Source organism: Podarcis pityusensis (genome assembly GCF_964106645.2).
Source record: "Podarcis pityusensis genome assembly, chromosome: 8".
NCBI lineage: Eukaryota > Metazoa > Chordata > Lepidosauria > Squamata > Lacertidae > Podarcis > Podarcis pityusensis.
The window spans coordinates 67,396,802-67,419,887 of record NC_138033.1 but is presented as its reverse complement, the minus strand read 5'-3'; the positions used below and the strand labels follow the sequence as shown (position 1 = coordinate 67,419,887).

Genomic DNA, 23,086 nt, shown 5'->3' with positions numbered 1-23,086 from the left:
CTCTCCCGGTATGCCCCACGGAGAGCCTCAAGGTCCATAAATAGCAACACCCTAGTGGTCCCGGGCCCTAAGGAAGTTAGATTGGCTTCAACCAGAGCCAGGGCCTTTTCAACTCTGGCTCCGGCCTGGTGGAACGCTCTGCCTCATGAGACCAGGGCCCTGCAGGATCTGATTTCTTTCCGCAGGGCCTGTAAGACAGAGTTGTTCCACCTGGCCTTTGGCTTGGAGCCAATTTGATTCCCCTCCCTCCTTTTCTTTCTTTTTTCCTTTCCTTCTCCTCCTGCGATGAGGCTACATTTTAATGTTTTAATGTTTCCATATTTTAATGTTGTATTTTAATTTTGTTTTTAAGTTGTAATCATTCAATTTGTTTTTATTATTGCTTGTAAGCTGCTCTGAGCCCGGCCTTGGCTGGGGAGGGCGGGGTATAAATAAAAATTATTATTATTATTATTATTATTATTATTATTATTATTATATCATCTTGGTTGCCCTCCACCATGTTCCACTTGGTCAATATCCTCCTTAAACCGTGGTGCCAAGAACTGGACACAGGACTCCAGATGGGGACTGCTCAAACCAAATTAGGGTGGTACTATTACTTTCCTTGATCTGGACACCATACCTCTGATAATGCAGCTTATAATTGCATTAGCTTTTTCCACTGTTGCACCACACTTTTGACATGTTACGCTTGTGGTCTACTAAGACCCCTAGATTATTTTCCACATGTATGGCTGCCAGGCCAGGTGTCTCCCATCCAATATTGGTGAGGTGCTCTGCTTGGGATGGATTGAGTTTTATGATACCCAACCCCATACAGTGGAATGGGGCAATATGCAGCCGGGGTGTGGGTGTGGGAGAGGAGATGATCAGGGGGCAGAAGTCTGTCTACAAGCAGGAGTGAGAACTCCTCTAATCCAAAGAGCACAGAGGTCATCGGATGCTCGGCCACCCAAGGCTTCCTGGAAGCTTCAATTGCACCTCCCAATGCCACCCTCTTCCCAGAAGTAACTCGAGGTTTGCTTCTCAGAAGGCCTTCGAACGACACATATGCTGTCTCACCAGAGCAGCTTTGGGAAAGGACAGGGCCAAGCCAAGACTCATCAAGAAAAATGCGATACAAAATTGTTGCATCTGTTAGTGATTGGGAGTCGGCGAGCTTCACTTCAGACTGCCCAATAAAACTGGCTTGGGGGAGAATTTCCTGAGTCCCAGATTAAGTGGATAAAGATGTTTCAGGGCAGCCGTTGGGTGGTTTTGCACACAATTTGCTGTTGGTTTCGCCCTTTGTTGCTTAATAAAGAGCAGAAGGAGTATCTCACAATCTTTTCTCTCTTTTTTTGACCAAAATATTCTTTCATCCCCATTTGAATTCATTTCCTGTCACAGGCCAAATTCTCTTTTAGCTGATCTAGATGGTGGCTCCAGCAACAGAAGGACTTTGGGCCAGAGAGGCAGGAGGGGGCCATTGAGAATGGCAGGTGAACTATGGATGGACCTATGGATTGTTGACATTTTAATGAGAAGCTCCTTAATTCAGATTTCTCAGAACCACAATATCCAAATTTTGTGTTGCACTTCTCCAAGGAAGAAGTGTGTGCAAACATGCATACATGAGTGTGACATCAGCATAAAATGCATACCTTGATGGAAACAGCATGAACAAATGCATTATATTAGGTAAAATACTTGCAAGCGTGTGTATAATGGTCAAAACCACATGCAAAAAAATGCCTATACAATGGTACCTCGGGTTACATACGTTTCAGGTTACAGACTCCGCTAACCCAGAAATAGTACCTCAGGTTAAGAACTTTGCTTCATGATGAGAACAGAAATCATGCTCCGGCGGCGTGGTGGCAGCAGGAGGCCCCATTAGCTAAAGTGGTGTCTCAGGTTAAGAACAGTTTCAGGATAAGTACGGACCTCCGGAACGAATTAAGTTCTTAACCCAAGGTACCACTGTACTAGAAGAAATCTGCACTGAAATGCTACGTAAATATCTGAATTTTAGGACTGTATAAATGAGAAACAGAGGGACACTAAAACGGACAGGCTTTGATTACAGACAGGATCATATGAATACAGGTGGCTGCGCTGACTGGGGCTGATGGGAATTGTAGTCCAGAATAGCCATGCTGGCTGAGACTGATGGGAACTGTAGTCCAAATTATCTGAAGGATGCCAATATTGCTGAAGGCCAGCCTAAAAGAAGATGGGGAACCAAATGGTAATAAGTAACAATCTTTTCTGAGAATTGGGGGGGGGGGGGGACAGAGGAAGCAATTTGTGCAAAGCATTCATTTGTGCTCCAGCCTGACACAAACATCTCATAATAGGGCTCTCCCCGTAGCCAAAGACATTGTCTGTTTTTTGAAAATGGGAGTGTTGCTTGGTGCCCCTTTGTCCTTTGAGTTTCCCCCTTTGTTGCAGATCTTTCCATTGCTGCCTGCCTGATAAGTATTTATAGCCAGGCCTGGCACTGGGCCATAGATGTACATTAATGATAGACAAGCAACAAATGCCATCCACATGCTGTCCTCTGTCCCTGTGATCAAGTCTCTGCCCATCTATGTAAGCAAAAGACCAAACTGAGGGCTTCAGGCAAACTCTCCTTAAAAAAACAAAAACAATGCATTTAATAAAAAAAACACAATTCAAAAATGTGTTAAAGTAAAGAAGTTAAAAAACTAAACACTATAGCTGCATGAAAAATCCCTTGCCTCTTGAGAGAGATTGCTAAAGCAGTTCATATCTGGTCTGGAAAGTTTTGCACATGGCCACCCATAACTCAATTCTGTCCTGTTTCTGCATCAATCTGCCATTAAAATAACACCACTACCACCAAAACGAAAGGGGGGGGGGGAAACCCCCATGGAAGAACACATTTTCAATGCCTATTGTTTTCAAATGCTTGCTCGCCCCACCTCAAAACATGCATTTTAAATGTATACAATTTTAAAAGCCGAGAAGTGTACAAAACGATGGTGAGACGAGACAACTGTCAATCTGTGCATTAGTCTCGCAGGTACAGATCAGATCAGCTTATAGAAGGTCCCCAGCATCCCACAATCTGTTTCCTGTAAGTCTTTACAGCTCCCTGCCCCATCCCACTAATATGTTCATATATGAAAAGACAAATTTCAAGACTGCTGTCCCCATCCTGGTTGTGAAGCACCCTGAGATCTATGGATGGAGGGTGGTATACGTTGTTGTTGTTGTTGTTGTTGTTGTTGTTGTTGTTGTTGTTGTTGTTGTTATTTTCAGCAACAACAACAATGCTTCTAGACCAGGTCTTAGGAACCTTCCTCAGCCTAAGGGCCATATAGCCTTCTGAACCTACTTTGGGGGGCCACATTCCAGTGCTGGGCAGGGTCAGAGGCAAAAGCGGACCAAACAAGAATGTGAATTTTTCCTTTGTTAAGTTGGCTAGTTTCTACATCCACCCCTTCTCTCTCCTCCATCCCTGCAGGCAAGAGTTCAAGGACATATTCCATCCAGGCAGAAACACTTGAGGAAGGTGTGGAGCAAGGCCTGTGGTGGCTGTGCTCTGAGGACAGGGGATAAGTTTCAAGGGGACCAAATAGATGCCTAGAGGGCCACATTGGGCCCCTGCGACATGAAGTTCCGCAACAGGCTTCTGGCTGACCAATTCTGGAAACAGGACCCTAGGCTAGACGGATTTTGGGTAGGATAATGTTCTATTCACCAGCCACTTCCTTTCTTCTCCTTTCCCCATAATGATCCCCTGCTCCCCCACGGATTGCCACACAAACCGTCCTCAGGAAACTAAATACACCCCCCCCTCCAAACATTGTCAGGAATTCTCCCCCACACAAGCACGCAATCTGCAGAATCATCACTGTGGGCACCAGAACGCATGCTTTGGCCAAACTCCCCCGGGGAAGAGGAAGAGGTTCTGACATCTGTCTGCAAGAATGTGGGGGGTATAGACAACCGAGAGGGTGCCTCCGGGAATGCGAGGAGAAGCGGTGGTCCAAACTGAGAGCATCAGAGGTTTTTTTGGGCAAGCGATCAGGAAATCTTTCCATGCTCACAGCACTGTGGAACGTCTCCCAAGGCGGCGGGCTGGGGGGCGGAGGAGACTGCATCAGCCCCATGGCTGAGTCATCTCAGGCCGAGCACTAGATAACGCAGGCTGTTGGGAAGAGCTGTGCCTCGACATGGGCTGGGCCCCCGATGATCTCACGACCTCCTCCATCTGCAGCGCCCGTGCATCTCATCAGGCCCTGTTGTGTGCCAAGTGTGTGCATCGCTGCTCTCCAGCTGGACTCAGGGCGGAGGACAGGAAGGGCAGGCAAACATCCTTCAGTCCCAGAAGCTGAGTCCAGCCAGTGCAAGGCCTTGGCAAGATTGTGTCATGCCAGGCATGATGCAGAGGTCCCTTTGGCTGAGGACCAGCTCGACTCACTGGAATTTCTGCTCCTCTGGACTGGGAAGGAGCCAGATGTGGCTAGATGTGGGCCTGGGAGAAGCTGGTTGGAGCCACTGTTGAGCCACGAAGCTCACAGGATGAGCTTGAGCCAGTCAGACTGGCCCACTGTTGGGAAGTGCTAGAGCTAGGATGTGGAGCCTTCAACCCTGGGCACCTCCGCCCCACATGGTCAGCCAGCAAGGCTGCAGTTTGGAGCATCTCCTTAGACCAGGCGTGGAGAACTGGTGGCCTTCCAGATGTTGCTAGACGGCAACTCCCATCACCCCTGTCCACTGTCCATGCTGGCTGGTGCTGATCAGAGTCAGAGGCCAGCTGTATCTGGAGGACCATACAGGCTCCTCATCCCTGGAATACTTCTTTCTAATATCATCTACTATGAGTCCTTACATGAACCAGTGTCACCATGTAAGCAATTTTCCCCATACAGTGGTACCTCGGGTTAAGTACTTAATTCGTTCTGGAGGTCCATTCTTAACCTGAAACTGTTCTTAACCTGAAGCACAACTTTAGCTAATGGGGCCTCCTGCTGCTGCTGCGCCACTGGAGCACGATTTTTGTTCTCATCCTGAAGCAAAGTTCTTAACCTGAAGCACTACTCTGGGTTAGCGGAGTCTATAACCTGAAGCGTATGCAACCTGAAGCATATGTAACCCGAGGTACCACTGTATATCAGAAGTTTCCATTGGGAGGGGTAAAAAGCATCTATGCCTCATTGTGTTACAGTCCCAAACCATGAGTTGATCACTGGGAGGTGGGAGACGGGAAGCTCACCATGCGTTCCCTGTTTGCTCGGACCAACTAAAGTGCTTAGATGCAGCCCCAGACATCAAGGTCATGTCCAAGGAAAGTCACCTTAGATCCACTAATCCTTGAACCCTTGACTGTTCTGTAGACTCACTGTGGTGCATCCCAGCTCTGAGGTACAAAAGCGAATCGGGAAACAATTTAGTTCGGCTTGCATTTTTATGCAAAGCTACTTAATTCACATTAACTATGGGCCTCTTTTTGTCTCTTCTCAATCTCTCCCCAACCAGCTACAGATTCATGGAGGTTAAGGTTATCAGTGGCTACTAACCCCAATGACTATGTTCTGTCTCCATTGCTGGAAGCGGTATGCCTCTAAATGCGAGTTTCTGGGAACCACAAGTTGGGAAGACGATGTCCTTTCAGGTCCTACTTGTGGGTTTCTCATTGAGGCAGATGGTTGCCACTGTGAGAAAAGGATGTTGGACTATGATGAGCCACTCCACTGGCTTGATCCAGGAGGCTTTTCTTATGCTCTTAGAAGCCTCTTAGCCACAACAAGGGCTCACGGAACCCACTTTTCTTGACCAGTCCTGGAAGCCCAATTCTGGACACTTGGGCATGTCCAATGTAGGAGAGACCAAGCCAGTGCAAACAGACCCTGAGCTGGAAAAACAAATTATCTCTCATGCATCATGGATTTTGAGGGCACCATAGGTGTACTGGAAGGCATGATGGCACTCATGGGTGCCACATTGGAGACCCCACATAGATTAAGAGAATGATAAGACCTTCCCCCCAGCTTGATTGGAAGAGATGTCTTCTTCCACTCTCCAGCTCTTCTTGCTGGGCAGGCAGATGTTCCACAGACTGCTACCCTGTCCCTGGTTTGAATTAGCTGTTGAGCATTCCTGGAAGGCTTGTTCTGATTAGCAGCTCTGCGTCTGCATCAACACTTTCTCACTCACATTTTATTATCATTTTCTGGTTCGCATCCCGAAAAACAACCCCCCCCCCGCAGTTGTCATGTGTGCTCCCAGGACCCAGGCCAGGAGAGCTGATTCCTGCCTCGCCCACCCAAACCCTCTTGCTCCTTCTCATTGGGTGGGGTGAGGTAGAGGAAGGAGGGAGTCATAATGGAAAGCTCAGTCAGAAAGAGGCCTGGCCAGATTCCTGATATAAAGTCCCCCACCCCGGTAAGTGGACAAGGAGGGCATTTTGCACCTTCCCTGTCCTAAAGGGGGTATTTCTACCTTATATAGCCTTATATAGGAACATAGGTAAAGGTAAAGGGACCCCTGACCATTAGGTCCAGTTGTGACCGACTCTGGGGCTGCGGTGCTCATCTCGCTTTATTGGCCGAGGGAGCCAGCGTACAGCTTCTGGGTCATGTGGCCAGCATGACTAAGCCGCTCCTGGCAAACCAAAGCAGCGCACGGAAATGCCGTTTACCTTCCCACCGGAGCGGTACCTATTTATCTACTTGCACTTTGACGTACTTTCAAACTGCTAGGTTGGCAGGAGCAGGGACTGAGCAATGGGAGCTCACCCCGTCGCGGGGATTCGAACCGCCAACCTTCTGATCGGCAAGTCCTAGGCTCTGTGGTTTAACCAACAGCGCCACCCGCGTCCCTATATAGGAACATAGGAAGCTGTTTATCCTGAGTCAGGCCCATCTAGTTCAGTACTGTCTACACTGACTGACAGCAGCTTTCTGCAGTTTATTCCAAAGAGTTTAGTATAGGTGTGTGGAACTTCAGACCCAGAGGCTGAATGTGGTCTTCTAGAACTATCTACTTGGTCCTTGGGACATGGGTGACATCTTGAATAAAATATAGTGGGGGGGGGGCAGGTAAGCCCCACCCTACATAATTGATCACATGACATGGTGCAAATATTTTATTGAGGGGGCCAAAGCCCCCACAACCCCTTGGAGTTCATTCCTATGCCTTGGGACTATCTACAGTCCCACCTTCCTCAAGTGCTTTTTCCCTGGCTGGAATATTTCCTTGAACTGTGATAAGGCCTCTTTACTCCCGATCCTACCTGGAGATGCTGAGGACTGAACCTGGGACCTTTCACATATTAAACCTTTACCGCTGAGCTTCAGTCTTCCCTAAGATGTCCCCAGATGATTAGCCAAGATGGGTCTAGAGGCTCATAAGGCACACACAAATCCAGTCTCTAAAATTGGATTGAAATCATGCTTTCTTCCACTAGGAAAGAATGGCTCTGAGGATGTTGACAAACACACAGAAGAAGTGTGCTTCTTCTTCTAAGTCCACTGTCAGGATATGGATCCTTTGACCCTCATGACATTGTTGGAATACAAGTCCCCTCATCCCCAGCCAGCTTAACCAGGGATGATGGGGGTTGTAGCCTGACAAGATCGTGGACCCAACGCTGAAGAACAAGGACATGGCTATTGCTAATATCCACGGGATAAGGCTCTCTTCCAGGAATGTATCTAATCTGTTTGTAAAGTCTTCCAAGTGGGTGGCCAACACCACATCCTATGGTGAAGAATTCCTTGCTAATGATGTGTTGTGTGTGAGGAAAGCCTTCCTTCCTTTATTTTGCATTTTCTGCTGAAAGCAGACCATCCAAGTGTCCCTATTTTCCTGGGATGTCTCTGATTTAGAGAAGCTGTCCTGGTTTCTGATTTGATTCTGGAATGTCCCGCTTTTCCTTAGGACGTCACTATTTTCTTTGGAGAAATGTTGGAGGGTATGGTAAGGTAAAGGTACCCCCTGACCGTTAGGTCCAGTCGCGGATGACTCTGGGGTTGCGTGCTCATCTCGCTCTATAGGCTGATGGAGCCGGCATTTGTCCACAGACAGCTTCCAGGTCATGTGGCCAGCATGACTAAGCCACTTCTGGTGAACCAGAGCAGCACATGGAAATGCTGTTTACCTTCCCGCTGGAGCGGTACCTATTTATCTACTTGCACTTGACGTGCTTTCGAACTGCTAGGTTGGCAGAAGCTGGGACTGAACAACAGGAGCTCACCCTGTCGTGGGGATTCGAACTGCCGACCTTCTGATCGGCAAGCCCTAGGCTCTATGGTTTAGACCACAGCGCCACCCGCGTTCCCTTGGAGGGTATGGTAGGATGTCCCTAGTTTCACTGGAGGTTATGGAGTTATCAGACCCCTGAGCTGTCAGAAGGCAATCCTGTATAGGGAGTTTTTTTTTTAAATGTTTAATGTTTTATTATGTTTTTATATATGTTGAAATATGCCCAGGGAGGTTGGGGCAACCTAGTAAGATTGTTGGGGTATAAATAGTAAAATTATCATTATGGAATGGGATGTCCCTATTTTCATCGGAGAAATGTTGGAGAGTATGTGAAGGCGCTGCCTGATTTGAGTTCCGCAGCAGGTGAAGCACTTTCCAGGTGGACAGGGCTGCCAACCTCTCTTTGGCACGCCCCCTCTTTTTTTTTTATGTCTGCTAGGTGGCAGGATTGATCTTCGCTCTGCAACTGTACTTTTGAGCTTTGGTGCCTGGCTGCCTCCCTAGATGGAATTGGTTGCCTGCCACATTTTTTAATTTGACCAACTCTCTGAAAGTTGGTCTTGGGGTTCCTCAAGCCTGAGGGACTCTAGGGCTTGTCACCAGCCATCTCTGACCTGCTGGGAGCCTGAGGGCCCTTTTCCTGCCTCGCTCCACCTCAGGTTACAGATGCTTCAGGTTACAGACTCCACTAACCCAGAAATAGTACCTTGGGTTAAGAACTTTGCTTCAGAATGAGAACAGAAATAGTACAGAGGTGGCGAGGCGGCATGCAAGAGTCCCCATTAGCTAAAGTGGTACCTCGGGTTAAGAACGGTTTCAGGTTAAGAATGGGCCTCCGGAATGAATTAAGTCCTTAACCCGAGGTACCACTGTATTTATTTTTATGACTGCTTTGCGATGTTTGTAACTATTTACTGTATTTTCCTGTGTATAACACACCCCTGTGTATAAGACGCCCCCTATTTGGGGGGACTCCAAATAAAGAAAATGAGGGGGGGTTGCCCAAAGTTGTTGAGCTTCTTTTGGGGATGATTGCTGAAAATCACTCACCCGCCTGACCTTCACTGCCACTTGCACTTGTCGCAAAAGATGCCTATCATCTGTCCCATCACAGGCAGAGGCCGCCTATCACCCGCCTAATTGACGCAGCGACAGCCAATCAACACCAGCCCTTGCCTCAGCCAACAATAACGCGCCCAATAGCCGCTGACAATCTCTGGCTCACAGAACCAACCAATCCCACGTCCCCCCTATGCACTATCCAACCCCTAATTTTTAGCATAATTTTAAAATAAAAAAACATCGTCTTATACACAGAAAGGTACGGTAAATCTTTTCATATTGCAAGCCGCCTTGAGCATTGTTTTAACTGTGGAAAGGTGGCATACAGAAAAAATGATGATGGTGATCTCTTTTCTGGAGGCTTCTTTAACTTCACTGCACAAAGTCTGAATCCCGATTCCTGCTGCCTTGACTGATCTGCAGCTCCAGAATCCCGTCTTTCCTGCCTGAGCAGGGTCAAGAGATGAGGAGCAAGCTTTGCCGCCAAGTTCCATACACCCAGGTTGGTTCTTTCAAAGCTCGTCTGACAGCCAAGCTCTTTCCAGGTCCCTGACCCCAGAACAAATATCCCCCTGGGCACTCAGCTGCTTCTCAAACACCCGGGCAATGGCTCCTTGGAGCTCTGTCCCCACACACAGGCAACCCACACATCACCTCTGTTGACAAAGCCAGAAATAACAGCGACGTCTCTCTCTCCCCTGGTGAATGGGGGCTCTCTCTCAAGCCCTGAGCTCTCCCCTGTGACACTATCAATATTTAGAAATGTGGCGACTTCCAGGCCTCAGTGATTTATAAGGGAACAGGGCTGTCAGGCAGGGTTCCTGTTCGCCTTGCTTGTGGTTGCTACAGATGAGCAGTGTCTGTTAGCAAGGCTGTCCCAAGGGAGAGGTGGCAGGGGGTGGGGGTGGGGGGGTGTAAGAGAGAGGATTCAGCAAAGGCTGGGTTTGCAAAAGGGTGCTCAAGAAAGGTCCCTCCAAGAAGGGTGGTGCTTTTTTAAATTTGCGCGTGGGGGGAGAGATATTCTGTAATGTGCTTTAGTGGTGGATTTATTATACTGGACTGGTCACACACATACCATTCCCCTTTGTTAGCTGTTCCTAGAGGTGTAAGAAGGCATCGTTTTCTGTCCTGCCCTGATTTTGATGCCTGCCCCAATGTCTCGGTTCTGCTGCAGATCATCTTCCCCCCTCCCAAAAAACCTACATCACTTGTCTTGGCATTGGCTGTGCTGAAATGATGCAACTTAGGCAATTTATGTGATTAGCTTTGAAAGTGATGTAAATTTTGTTGTCATTTCTCCAACCCATTCATTTCAATGCAAAGGCAGCAAACTGCAGAATGGTTGGAGCATAATCCATTACGTATCGCTTGTAGACTGAAAGCAAGAACAATAGTGCATATTGATAATATTTGCTGGACTGATTTCCATTCAGGACAAATAATCAAACATCAGCAATTGCCATTCCCATTTCTGTCTGTATTTTCTGACATCTGCCCCCACCCCCAAACAGAGCAACAGTTTCTGGAGTTCTCTGGGAAGAGGGATTGAATGTTAAACCACTCTGGGAATTGGAGCTTGGTGAGGTGGATGGGATCTCCTAACAGCAATGAACACCCTTAACAAACTACAACTCCCAGGATTCTTTGGGGGAAGCCATGATGGTTTAAAGTCTTGTGACAGTGCTTGAAATGGTTAGTGCAGGTTGTCTGAGTGTCTCAACAGATATAGGATGGAAATCAAAGGCATAATGAACGGAGACAGCTTCCAAGAAATGTGGACCCCTTTCTTTTAACTATGTTAATGATCAAAATCAAGATCTTCTTATACCAGCCACTCAATATTCTCCGTGGAGAGGTTGAATAAATAATAGCAATAACAATAACAATTTATTATTTATACCCTGCCCATCTGGGTTTCCCAGCCACTCTGGGCGGCTCCCAACCGAATATTAAAAACAATGCAGCATCAGACATTAAAAACTTCCCTAAACAGGGCTGCCTTCAGATGTCTTCTAAAAGTCATAAAGCTGTTTAATTCCTTGACATCCGGTGGGAGGGCATTCCACAGGGTGGGTGCCACCACCGAGAAGGCCCTGTGCCTGGTTCCCTGTAACTTCACTTCTCGCAGTGTGGGAACCGCCAGAAGGCCCTCAGTGCTGGACCTCAGTGTCTGGGCAGAACGATGGGGGTGGAGACGCTCCTTCAGTGTTTACTGGTTATTGCATTTGTTTGTTTAAAAATCAATAAAAAATTGTTATTTTTTTTAAAAAAAAACATGGATAGTGCAGATGGCATCACAGGGGTGCAGCGGAAACAGAACCCAGCAGAGAGCAGTTGTGGGACATCTTTCAGAGCAGGAAGTATGGTTCCTTCTACCCGAGTGCAAGATGAACTAATGGACCCTCCTAGTTCTGGCATGCGAAGACCCTTATGGTCAGGGAGCTGTCAAAACTGACAGATTACCATCCAACCTCTGTTTGAAAACCTCCAGTGAAGGTTTTAAGCATGTTAGTGAACGTGGCTAAATTAACAGCCATTAATTTCCATTAATGGGTTTACTCTGAGTAACTGAGTACAACCCCTTCCACCCCATTTTCTGCTAGGTGATATATATATGAAATTACATTTAAATTGTATGTAAAAAAGAATGGAGGACTGGATCTAGCTCAGACAGGTCCATATCTCCCTGAGCACACCAGAGCCCATGGGCCAAGTTTGACAGGACAGTGAGAGCACCTAGCCACCAATCACTTAACATAGAATCATAGATAGGTAGAGTTGGAGGTGACCATGAGGGGCATCTAGTCCAACCCACTGCAAAGCAGGAATCTTTTTACCCGATGTGGGGCTCAAACCCATGACCCTGAGATTAAGAGTCTCATTCTACCAACTGAGCTATGTGACACCAGGTTATGTGTCGATGAACTGCTGATCACTGGGACCCTCCGTAGTGTTATGCATAGCTGATAACCTGCAAACCTCTTTGGCCAGGCTTCATCTGCCCCACACCTGCGGCCCTTTATAATTTCAGGAGTACAGCAGAGGGTCTTCTCGGTAGTGGCGCCCGCCCTGTGGAACGCCCTCCCATCAGATGTCAAGGAAATAAACAACTATCTGACTCTTAGAAGACATCTGAAGGCAGTCCTGCTTAGAGAAGTTTGCCATGTTTGATGTTTTATTGTGTTTTTAATGTTCTGTTGGGAGCCGCCCAGAGTGTCTGGGGAAATCCAGCCAGATTGGCGGGTTATAAATAATAAATTATTATTATATTATAAAATTATTATTCTGGCTTGACCAAAGGAGCCTTGAAAGTCAAATGAAGATGAATTGTGAACTGAAGGAAGCTCCAAGTCCAGAAGTGCCCCAACCCCCATTCTAAGGTATCAATTCAAAATGGTATTTAACCTAAGGAAATAGAATTGTATTGCATTGGTTTAATTCAGTGGTCACTAATAAGGTGTTAATTTAATAAAGGTAAAGGTAAAGGTACCCCTGACCGTTAGGTCCAGTCACAGACGACTCTGGGGTTGCGGCACTCATCTCGCTCTATAGGCCGAGGGAGCTGGCATTTGTCCGCAGACAGCTTCTGGGTCACTTGGCCAGCATGACTAAGCCGCTTCTGGCGAAACCAGAGCAGCGCACAGAAACGCCATTTACCTTCCCGCTGGAGCGGTACCTATTTATCTACTTGCACATACTTTTGAACTGCTAGGTTGGCAGGAGCTGGGACCGAGCAATGGGAGCTCACCCCATCGTGGGGATTTGAACTGCCGACCTTCTGATTGGCAAGCCCTAGGCTCTGTGGTTTAGACCACAGCACTACCCGCGTCCCTGCTAATTTAATAGTATTAGCTAATACAAAAATATAGTAAGGTGAACTGTGGTGAATATTATTTTGATTTCTTTTAGAATTTTGTTGGAAAGAGTTTGTATGCTTACAAAGAATTGCATTGTTACTTTAAAAACGTTGATGTTTTTCAGAAATGTGTTAATCTAATAACAAGTATTCTAGTAATGGTTAAAACTGCTGCTGTTGGCATCTGTCTGGGGTGACAATGGAAAATATTTAGGCATTTCCCCTAAAAATGCATTTCTTGTATTTCTCCCTAAGTTGCACATTTTTGTATCCCAGAATTTTCTGCAGAAAAAAACTTCACTCACATATCAATTGTTTGCGACTCCTTAATTGCTTAGCTTCCAAAGTTGTTCGTTTTCTGTTGGGTAGTTTCATGCTGCCATCTGTTGACCAGCAGAGTGCATTGCTACTGGATTTGCTATGGCATTAGAAAGCCTGTGGGGAACAATTCTTTTATAATTTTATGCTTGAAACAGGCTTCAAGAAGCTCCACAGCACTGAAAGTGGAGCACCATGAAAATATGAGATGGAAACCCAGGACCTGAAAAACAAACAAACAGTACTGTCACTTCTGCTATATTTACAGCTGGTCAGCTCTGAACAAAAGAGGAATCTGTTGAACCAAGCCATATATATATATATATATATATATATATATATATGCATGCCATATTCAATAGAAAGCAATTCTTGGCAGCATCTATTTTTTTTTTTAAATAATATTTTTTATTGCTTTTTTCCAGGTACAAATATATAGTCAGATAAATAACAGAAGCAACAGAACAAAAAAAGGAAAAAGAAAATAAAAAAAAAATCATCTTTCCAGAACATTTTTTCATAACCAACCGGACTTCCCCACATCTCCCTCACCCTGCATTCTTTACAATAAAGATATCAGCAAATTGTTACCTTGTTTCATGCGTTTTTTGTAATTTCAAATAATTATACTTTAAATTTAAAATACTTATTATCAAATTACTTTTATCCTAAAATAGGCATAAAAATTACTTTAGGTTTTGGTCCTTTCGTAGTTATAACTTAGTTTCCCAAATCATCAAATTTTATTGCTGAAGCTAGACTTTCCCAGCCATGCAAATTCTTAACATTCATATAGCTTATGATGTTTTTGTAGATAGTCCTTAAATTTTTTCCAGTCCTCCTCCATTGTTTCTTCTCCCAGATCTCGGATTCTGCCAGTCATTTCAGCCAGTTCCATATAGTCCATCAATTGCATCTGCCACTCTTCCAGCGTGGGTAAATCTTGTGTCTTCCAATGTTCGGCGATAAGAATTCTTGCTGCTGTAGTTGCATACATAAAGAAAGTTCTATCCTTCTTTAACACTTTCTGGCCAACAATGCCCAGAAGAAAGGCCTCTGGTTTCTTGGGAAAGGTATACTTAAATACCTTTTTTAGCTCATTGTAAATCATTTCCCAGAAGGCCTTCACTTTCGGGCAAGTCCACCAGAGGTGAAAGAATGTCCCTTCAGCCTCCTTACATTTCCAACATTTGTTATCAGACAGGTGATATATCTTTGCAAGCTTGACTGGGGTCATGTACCACCTATATATCATTTTCATAATATTTTCTTTCAGGGCATTACATGCCGTGAATTTCATACCGGTGGTCCATAACCTTTCCCAGTCCTCAAACATGATGTTATACCCGATATCCTGCGCCCATTTTATCATGGCTGATTTAACTGTCTCATCCTGGGTATTCCATTTGAGCAGCAAGTTATACATTCTTGAGAGAACCTTGGTCTTTGGTTCAAGTAATTCTGTCTCTAACTTCGATTTTTCCACCTGGAAACCTATTTTTTTATCCATTTTAAAGACCTCTTGAATTTGAGCATAATGTAACCAGTCTTGCACCTTGTTTTTTAATTTATCTAGGCTCAATTCTTGGCAGCATCTAGAAGTGCATAGTATGGATGATGACGATGATTCTGCATTTTTACCTGATAGGGACTCAAAGCAGCTTAAAATAGGAACAGCTAAAAACATAGGGGGGATCATTAACATGCATACGTATGTACATACATACAAGATCCATTTAAAGCCACATAGTAAAGGTAAAGGGACCCCTGACCATTAGGTCCAGTCGTGACTGACTCTGGGGTTGCAGTGCTCATCTCACTTTATTGGCCGAGGGAGCCGGCATACAGCTTCCAGGTCATGTGGCATGACTAAGTCGCTTCCAGGGAACCAGAGCAGCGCTTGGAAACGTCGTTTACCTTCCCGCTGGAGCGGTACCTATTTATCTACTTGCACTTTGACGTGCTTTCGAACTGCTAGGTTGGCAGGAACAGGGACTGAGCAACGGGCGCTCAGCCCGTTGCGGGGATTCGAACCACCGACCTTCTGATCGGCAAGTCCTAGGCTTTGTGGTTTAACTCACAGCACCACCCACGTCCCTTTAAAGCCACATAGATTATTACAATAAAAACAGCACAACATCAGCTCATTCATTAAAGAGCAGTCAGTTCCCCAAAGCCTGTTGGAATAAGAAAGTCTTCACATGTTGATGGAAGGACAACAAAGGAGCTGTTCTACCTTCTCCAGAAAGGGTGTTCTAGAATCTGGGAGCACCCATGGAGAAAGCCATCTCTCATGTCCCCACCACGTGTGCCTGTGAAGGTGGAAGACTGAGATGAGGGGTTCCTCTGAAGATCTCAAAACCTGGGCAGGTTCATATGTAAGTAAGGAAGTAAGTAAAGTAAATTTTTATTTATACCCCACCCTCCCCAGCCAAGACCGGGCTCAGGGCGGCTAACATCAAATATCAAATACATTAAAACACAATCAAACAATTGATTCAAATACAGCTTAAAAATTAGAATTAGGATAAAATTAAATGACTGCCCATGAATTATAACCATAGGGGTCGGGGACCTCAAGTATTCATCAGGGCCAGCTATCCATGTTGGTCCCACATGAGCCGATAAAAGGGCCAAAGAGGCATCTTGCAGGTTCCCATAGAGGGGGGTCAAACTGGGCCCAGACTGAAAGCCAGCTCCATATTGCAGGCCCTGTGGAAGGATGTCAAGTCCCGCAGGGCCCTGGTCTCCTGTGATAGAGCTGGGGCCAAAGCCAAAAAGGTCCTGGCCCTGGTTGAGACCAGTTTAACCTCCTTGAGGCCTGGGACCTCCAAGATATTATTATCTGCAGACCGTAAGGTCCTCCGCGGGGCATACCAGGAGAGGCGGTCCCGTACATACGAGGGTCCTACGCCGTATGAAGATATACTGTCTCAATTGGCTAGTGCCTTATGAAGTCACAAGATGACTTCCACTCCAGAGTAGCTTAACCAATGTCAACATTTATTGCTTTGTCTTCTGGAAGACAATAAGGTGAGGAAAGTACAATTGATTGAATATTTGAGCCATGCATTAAGATATCCTGACAGGCCGACAGCTTGCCTGAGAAATGAGGAGAGGTGTATGAAGACAGACGAGGTGTTTAATTCCTTCTACAGCTTTCTGTGGGTCTATTTTTCTCCTGCTTCCAAGATATCCTTCTGACCGAAATCATGACATTCATTCATTGAAGTCTGCACATTCAGAGCTCGTGGTCATGTGGAGAAAGAGGAAGCGCATGCAAGAAAGTTGTGGTTTCTCTTATGTAGTTCTATCCTGGGAGGTGTAGACAAATCTATGTTGCAGCCAAATTTGGAGTACTGGTCACTTCACCTCAAAAAGGATGTTTGAAAAGTTGGGAAAGGTTCAGAAAAGGGGAACCAAAATGATTCAAGGCATGGAGGAAGGAGGTAGTAGTAGGAGGAGTAGGAGTATTACCTAGTAGGAGGTAATAATAATAATAATAATAATAATAATAATAATAATAATAATTGTATCCCACCCATCTGACTGGGTTGTGCCAGCTACTCTGGGCGGCTTCCAACATCTATAAAAACATAATAAAATACTCAACATTAGAAAGCGTCTTTCAGAGGTTATATAGCTACTCATCTCTTTGACATCTGGTCTGGATCTACAGTGTTGTTGTTTAGTCGTTTAGTCGTGTCCGACTCTTTGTGACCCCATGGACCAGAGCACACCAGGCACTCCTGTCTTCCACTGCCTCCTGCAGTTTGGTCAAACTCATGCTGGTAGCTTCAAGAACACTGTCCAACCATCTCATCCTCTGTCGTCCCCTTCTCCTTGTGCCCTCAATAGGTCTACAGTATCTACAGTAGATATGTCAAAAAAAGGTTTTAGGAAAACAGGTTGTAGAGCTCATAATGGGAAATCACGTTGCCAAAGGACCAAACTCTACAGCGCTATCTGGTGTCACAGTGTTATGATGCACTTAAATAGGGTTGCCATATGTCAGGAATTTCCTGGACATAGCCGGAATACTGCAGCGGGAAGTGGTGTCCTGGGTGGAAATTGGAAAAAAGAAAGAAAGGAAAGTCTGGGAAAATCTGGACGTATGTCAACCCATGTGGTCAGTGTCTTATGCATGTCACGGAGAAAGTGGATTGAGAAAGGCTCCTCTCCTTCTTTCATAACACTAGAACTTGAAGCTGAATGCTGGAAGATTCAGGGCAGAGAAAAGAAAGGACAGCACATAGTTAAAGTATGGAACTTGTTCCCACAGGAGGTAGATGATTAGACAAATTAATGTGTGCTGGTCCCGGGGGGCGGGGGGTTACCGTGTGGCGTGGTCTAAGTCCAGTCCTAGGTTGAGGGTAAGGAGGCTGTCCGTCAGGGGCGAAGCGAGGTCCAAAGCGAGGAGTCAGGTGTGGTCAGGAACTCAGGAGAGCAGGTCAGGGTGCCGGCAGGAACAGGTTACCAACGATGTTGCTCCCGCAACCTGGGACTGGGCTGACTGGCCTTTATCTTCTCTGAGGCATAGGCCCACAGGTGACTCGCCTCTCCTGGCCTTAAGGCGAGCACTCCTCCTGTGAGAACTTAGTTCCCTCCGCCTCTCTGCCCTGAGCCTCTGCAGCTCCGGAGAGGCTGGAGGGTTACTGGACCCAGAGGCAACCTCACCTTCCCCTGACAGGGCAGGGAGAGGAGCACCTGCAGACAATGGGTCCTCCATCACCTCCGGAGCCAGAGCGGATTCAGTTGGTGTCTGCTCCTGAGGATCCGGCACAGGTGAAGGCCCTTCAGGTTCAAGCCCCTGCCTCAGCTCAGCCGGCCCTGGAGGTGGGGACTCCTGTGCAGGCTGGGATTCCTCAGGTTCAGCCTCTGAATCAGATTCCCAGGCCATCACATAATGGAGGAAAGGGCTCTGCCTCCATGGCTGATGGCAGCAATGAATACCAGTTGCTGGAAACCATCTGTTTGGCCACTGCGAGAATGCGATGCTCGACTAGATGGGCCATTGGCCTGACCCAGCAGACTCTTCATATGCTCTTAGCAACAGAAGCACCATCTCGCAGCTTCCTCTTCCTTTTCCGCTCTTCATTCCCCTCCTTCTCCTCCAGCCCTCCTCACTCGTACTCAGATAATGCACAGCAAAGATTGAAAATAAATATGTAAAGACGATGTGTAGCATTGCCCAGGGTAAACAGAAAGCAGCAAACAGATTGCCTGCACAGATATCCAATATTAGAGCAATGCTGATTTGTACTAATATACGGGAGGTTCATAAATAAATAACAAAATATAAAGAAAGAAACCGGAATAGATGATTAATATTTTACAGGGCTCCTAATAATATATGCAGCAGAATATTCCCTTCAATCCTGGCACACCAATCCATAAACAAATATGCTCTGTTTTTCAATGAATAAATGATTAGATTTCCCTCCTTTCCCTCACCCTGGTTATGTTTGCTAGCTTTTACCATGGTTACTGGTTCCTGAGTCCTCAAAATCCATTTCTCTAACCAAAACTCCTGTCTATTCACATCACCCACTTCTCATGAGTAACACACGGTGGAAGCTCTTGCTAAACCTGAATCCAGGAGGAGCAAAACACAGGTCAGAGAGTAAACCCGTAGAGCTGCAAAGGAAGACCTTTGCTTATCCCACTCAACACTGCAGGGGGGAATAAGCCTCCAGCAAAAGGAGAGGCAGTGTTGTATAGTGGTTACAGCAGGTTCAACTCCCTACTTGACCAGGAAGCTGACCTTGGGCTAGTCGCTGGGTTGTATTCAGCTAAGCTTCAATCAGAGTAGGCCCATTGAAATTAAGTTGGTCATGTCCATTAATCTCAGTAGGTCTTTTCTCAGTAGGTCTCAACTAGGGCCAGGGCCTTTTCAGCACTGGCCCCGACTTGGTGGAACACTCTGTCACAAGAGACCAGGGCCCTGCGGGATTTGACAACTTTCCACAGGGCCTGCAAGACGGAGCTGTTCTGCCTGGCCTTCGGCTTAGACTCACTCTGACCCCTTACATGGGATTTGGTATATAAATTTTCTCTTGGATTTTTTGCTGGCCCATGTAGGACCAGCATGGATAGCTGGCTCGGGTGAATATTTGATGTTTCCTCCCTTTATGGTCTTGATTTATGGGCTACTACTAAAATGAGGCTGCATTTTAAGCTGCATTTTAAGCCGTATTTTAATTAACTGTTCATTTGTTTTTGTTTTCTATTACATTTTATTGTAATTTTTATTTGGTGTTAGCCACCCTGATTATTATTAATATTATTATTAGGACTAACCCATTTCCCACTTCAGCCTAATCTACCTCACAAGGTCGTTTTGAGGACAAAATTGAGAACAGGGGGAAAACCATCAACGCCACTTTGAGCTCATCAGAGGAAAGCTGGAATGCAAATGTAATACAGTGGTACCTCGGGGTGCGAACAGGAGCCCCATTCGCATCCTGAAGCAAACGCAACCCACGTCCGTGCATCTGTGCGTGCGCGAGTTGCGTTTTACCGCTTCTGCGCATGCGCGTGACGTCATTTTGACCATCTGCGCATGTGCGTGCGACGAAACCCAGAAGTAACGCGCTCCGTTACTTCCGGGTCGCCGCAGAGTGCAACCCGAAAATACTTAACTTGAAGCACATTTATCCTGAGGTACGACTGTAATAAATAAATGACTAGGGCTGGGAACTGTAATTTGTTAAGGGGGCTGAAAGCCACATAGAGCTACACTTTCCAGAGTGCTCTGGAAAGAGGGATTGATTGTTGAACCACTCTGGCAGCTCTGTGAAGGGAATAGGGGTCTTCTAACAGCTCTCACCACCTGTACCCCTATGGAACAGAACATGACAACTGACCCCAACCTCTCAGTACAAGGGTTCAGATGGCAACAATGGAAAGGAATGCTTCAACTTATTCAAACAAACTGAATGCAATGTACAAATATCATGTCAGCAGGGGGAGCCAAAGACTACAAATCTGCAGGTGTTTAGAAAGATGGGATGTTAAAATAACCAGTTGTGCACTTGGGGGGGGGGGGATAGTAATGGAGAAGAAAACAAACCAAGATAGTTTTCATCATAGAAGTGGAGGTGACCTGAAGCCCATCAAGTTTTTTTAAAATGAGAGGAATACTTCCATACCAATAGCAAACTCCATCTTTCAGTGTAGATAATTAAGCAGCTAGACTGGAGGCATCAGCAGATCTGCGACAACCCAGGGTTTTCGGGAGAACGGAAAAAAATATTCAGTAGGTTCAGAATTTTGACTGGCTATTGGAGAGCAAAAAGAAGGAGGAGAAAAAGGAGGGTGGGAGAAAATTAAGTCTAACCCTCTAGCATCTGTCTGCAGTTAAGCCACCTAAGGAGCACAATTCAGGTTATAACAGCAGAGGGACATGGGGACAGAGGCAGTTTTAGGGTAGCATGACCAGTTCAGCAACAGTGATGCAGAATGGAGTGCAAAAGGTGTGGTTTTAGTGTCACACAAAGCGCTGCTGAAATTTGAGACCCAAATTCCACCATACAGGAAGCTGAATTCTACTGACTCAGGATATTGCCCATCTAGCTGTCTACTCTGTCTATGGTCTACTCTGACCACCACCAGCTCCCTGGGGCTTCAGGCAGGGGGTATTCCCAACCCCACCTAGTAATTCTGGGGGTGTTGAACCTGGGGTTTTCTACATGCAAAGCAAATGGGCTACAGGGATATCATAAGCTGCCTTATACCCAATCAGACCCATTAGGCCATTTTGATCTTCGGGGTTTTCAGACAGAGGACAGTCCCAGTTCTTCTTGGAGATGCCAACAACTGAACCTGGGAAATGCTGTGCGACTGAGTTATGATCCATGCAATATGAAAAGAGCTGGCATACCTCAACTGTCCAAACAAGGGTCATCAAGAGGAGAATAATAATTTATAATAATAATAATTTATTATTTATACCCCGCCCATCTGGCTGAGTTTCCCCAGCCACTCTGGGCGGCGCCCAATTGAGTGTTAAAAACAATACAACATTAAATATTAAAAACTTCCCTGAACAGGGCTGCCTTCAGATGTCTTTTAAAGATAGGATAGCTGCTTATTTCCTTCACATCTGAAGGGAGGGCGTTCCACAGGGTGGGCACCACTACCGAGAAGGCCCTCTGTCTGGTTCCCTGTAACCTCACTTCTCGCAATGAGGGAACCGCCAGAAGGCCCTCGGCGCTGGACCTCAGTGTCCGGGCAGAATGATGGGGGTGGAGATGCTCCTTCAGGTATACTGGACCGAGGCCGTTTAGGGCTTTAAAGGTCAGCACCAACACTTTGAATTGTGCTCGGAAACGTACTGGGAGCCTATGCAGATCTCTCAGAACCAGTGTTATGTGTCCCGGCGGCCACTCCCAGCCATCAGTCTAGCTGCCGCAATCTGGATTAATTGCAGTTTCTGGGTCACCTTCAAAGGTAGTGCCACATGAATAAGCAAATGCAGTCACCCCAAAGTGTGAGAGGGGTTGGGGACATTTATGGGGGGGGGGATCACTGTATTTCCTTCCCTTTTTAAAAAGAAGTTAAATAAAAGCTATTGTAATTACCCCGCTTCCCCCGGGGTGATTATCCCTCTGGAGCTGACAGGGCAAAACCATGAAACAGGTGACTAGCTTGATTACTAGCGTAACCCTGATTTTCCAGACCAGGTTCTCTTGTTTCCCACTGAAGACTGAACCAAAGGAGCTCCTGAACTCCACCAAACATGTGGCTGTGATCTAAAAGTTCCCTGTACGTTTTACCCAACCCCCCAATAAATAGTGGGATGCTTCAGTGGACAGAGAGAAGTTTTCCTCCCTCTCTCATATGACTGGATCTCAATCAAGTCAAATATGGACTCTCCTTCATTTGAGGCTTTTAAGCTGAGTGTAGATGGCCATCTCTCAGGGGTTCTTTAGCTGTGGTTCCTGCATTGCTGGGGGTTGGACTACATGGAGTTTGGGGTCCGTTCCGACTCGACAGCTCTGTGATTCTGTGAAATGGCAGGGGATTCAGAGCAGGCAAAAGAAAGTACTCCTTCATGCATTGCATAGTTAACACTATTGAATTTTCTCCGACGTCAACTTGTATGGCTTGAAAAGTAGGTGAGACTGGGAACCATTTGCAATATATATGAAGAGACAACATGAAGAGTTGGACTCATTGGCAGGGTTTGAGTAAACATTCACAAATGTATATAATAAAAAAAAGGTTGTAAATGTATTAGGAATTAATTGGGGAAATAATACGCAGGATGAATAAATTGAAAGTAAAACAAAGTGGAAGTATCAGGGGAGGGGGGCAGGAAAAAATGGAAAATTGTTAGAGAGATATTTCATAAAGGATGTATGTATCGAAAAACCAATAAAAACTACAGTGGTACCTCAGGTTACATATGCTTCAGCTTACATACACTTCAGATTACAGACTCCGCTGACCCAGAAATAGTGCTTCAGGTTAAGAACTTTGCTTCAGGATAAGAACAGAAATCATGCTCTGGCGGCGCGGTGGCAGCAGGAGGCCCCATTAGCTGGTGCTTCAGGTTAAGAACAGTTTCAGGTTAAGAACAGACCTCCGGAAGGAATTAAGTACTTAACCCGAGGTACCACTGTATAA

The 23,086-nt window shown here is 46.0% G+C and overlaps 1 long non-coding RNA gene across 1 annotated transcript in view; it reads left to right on the top strand.

The window, feature by feature from the left end:
* The window catches only part of LOC308482840, a 380,605-nt gene that overhangs the window by 171,524 nt on the left and 185,995 nt on the right, over nucleotides 1–23,086 (top strand). The gene's annotated exons all lie outside the window — the stretch shown is intronic.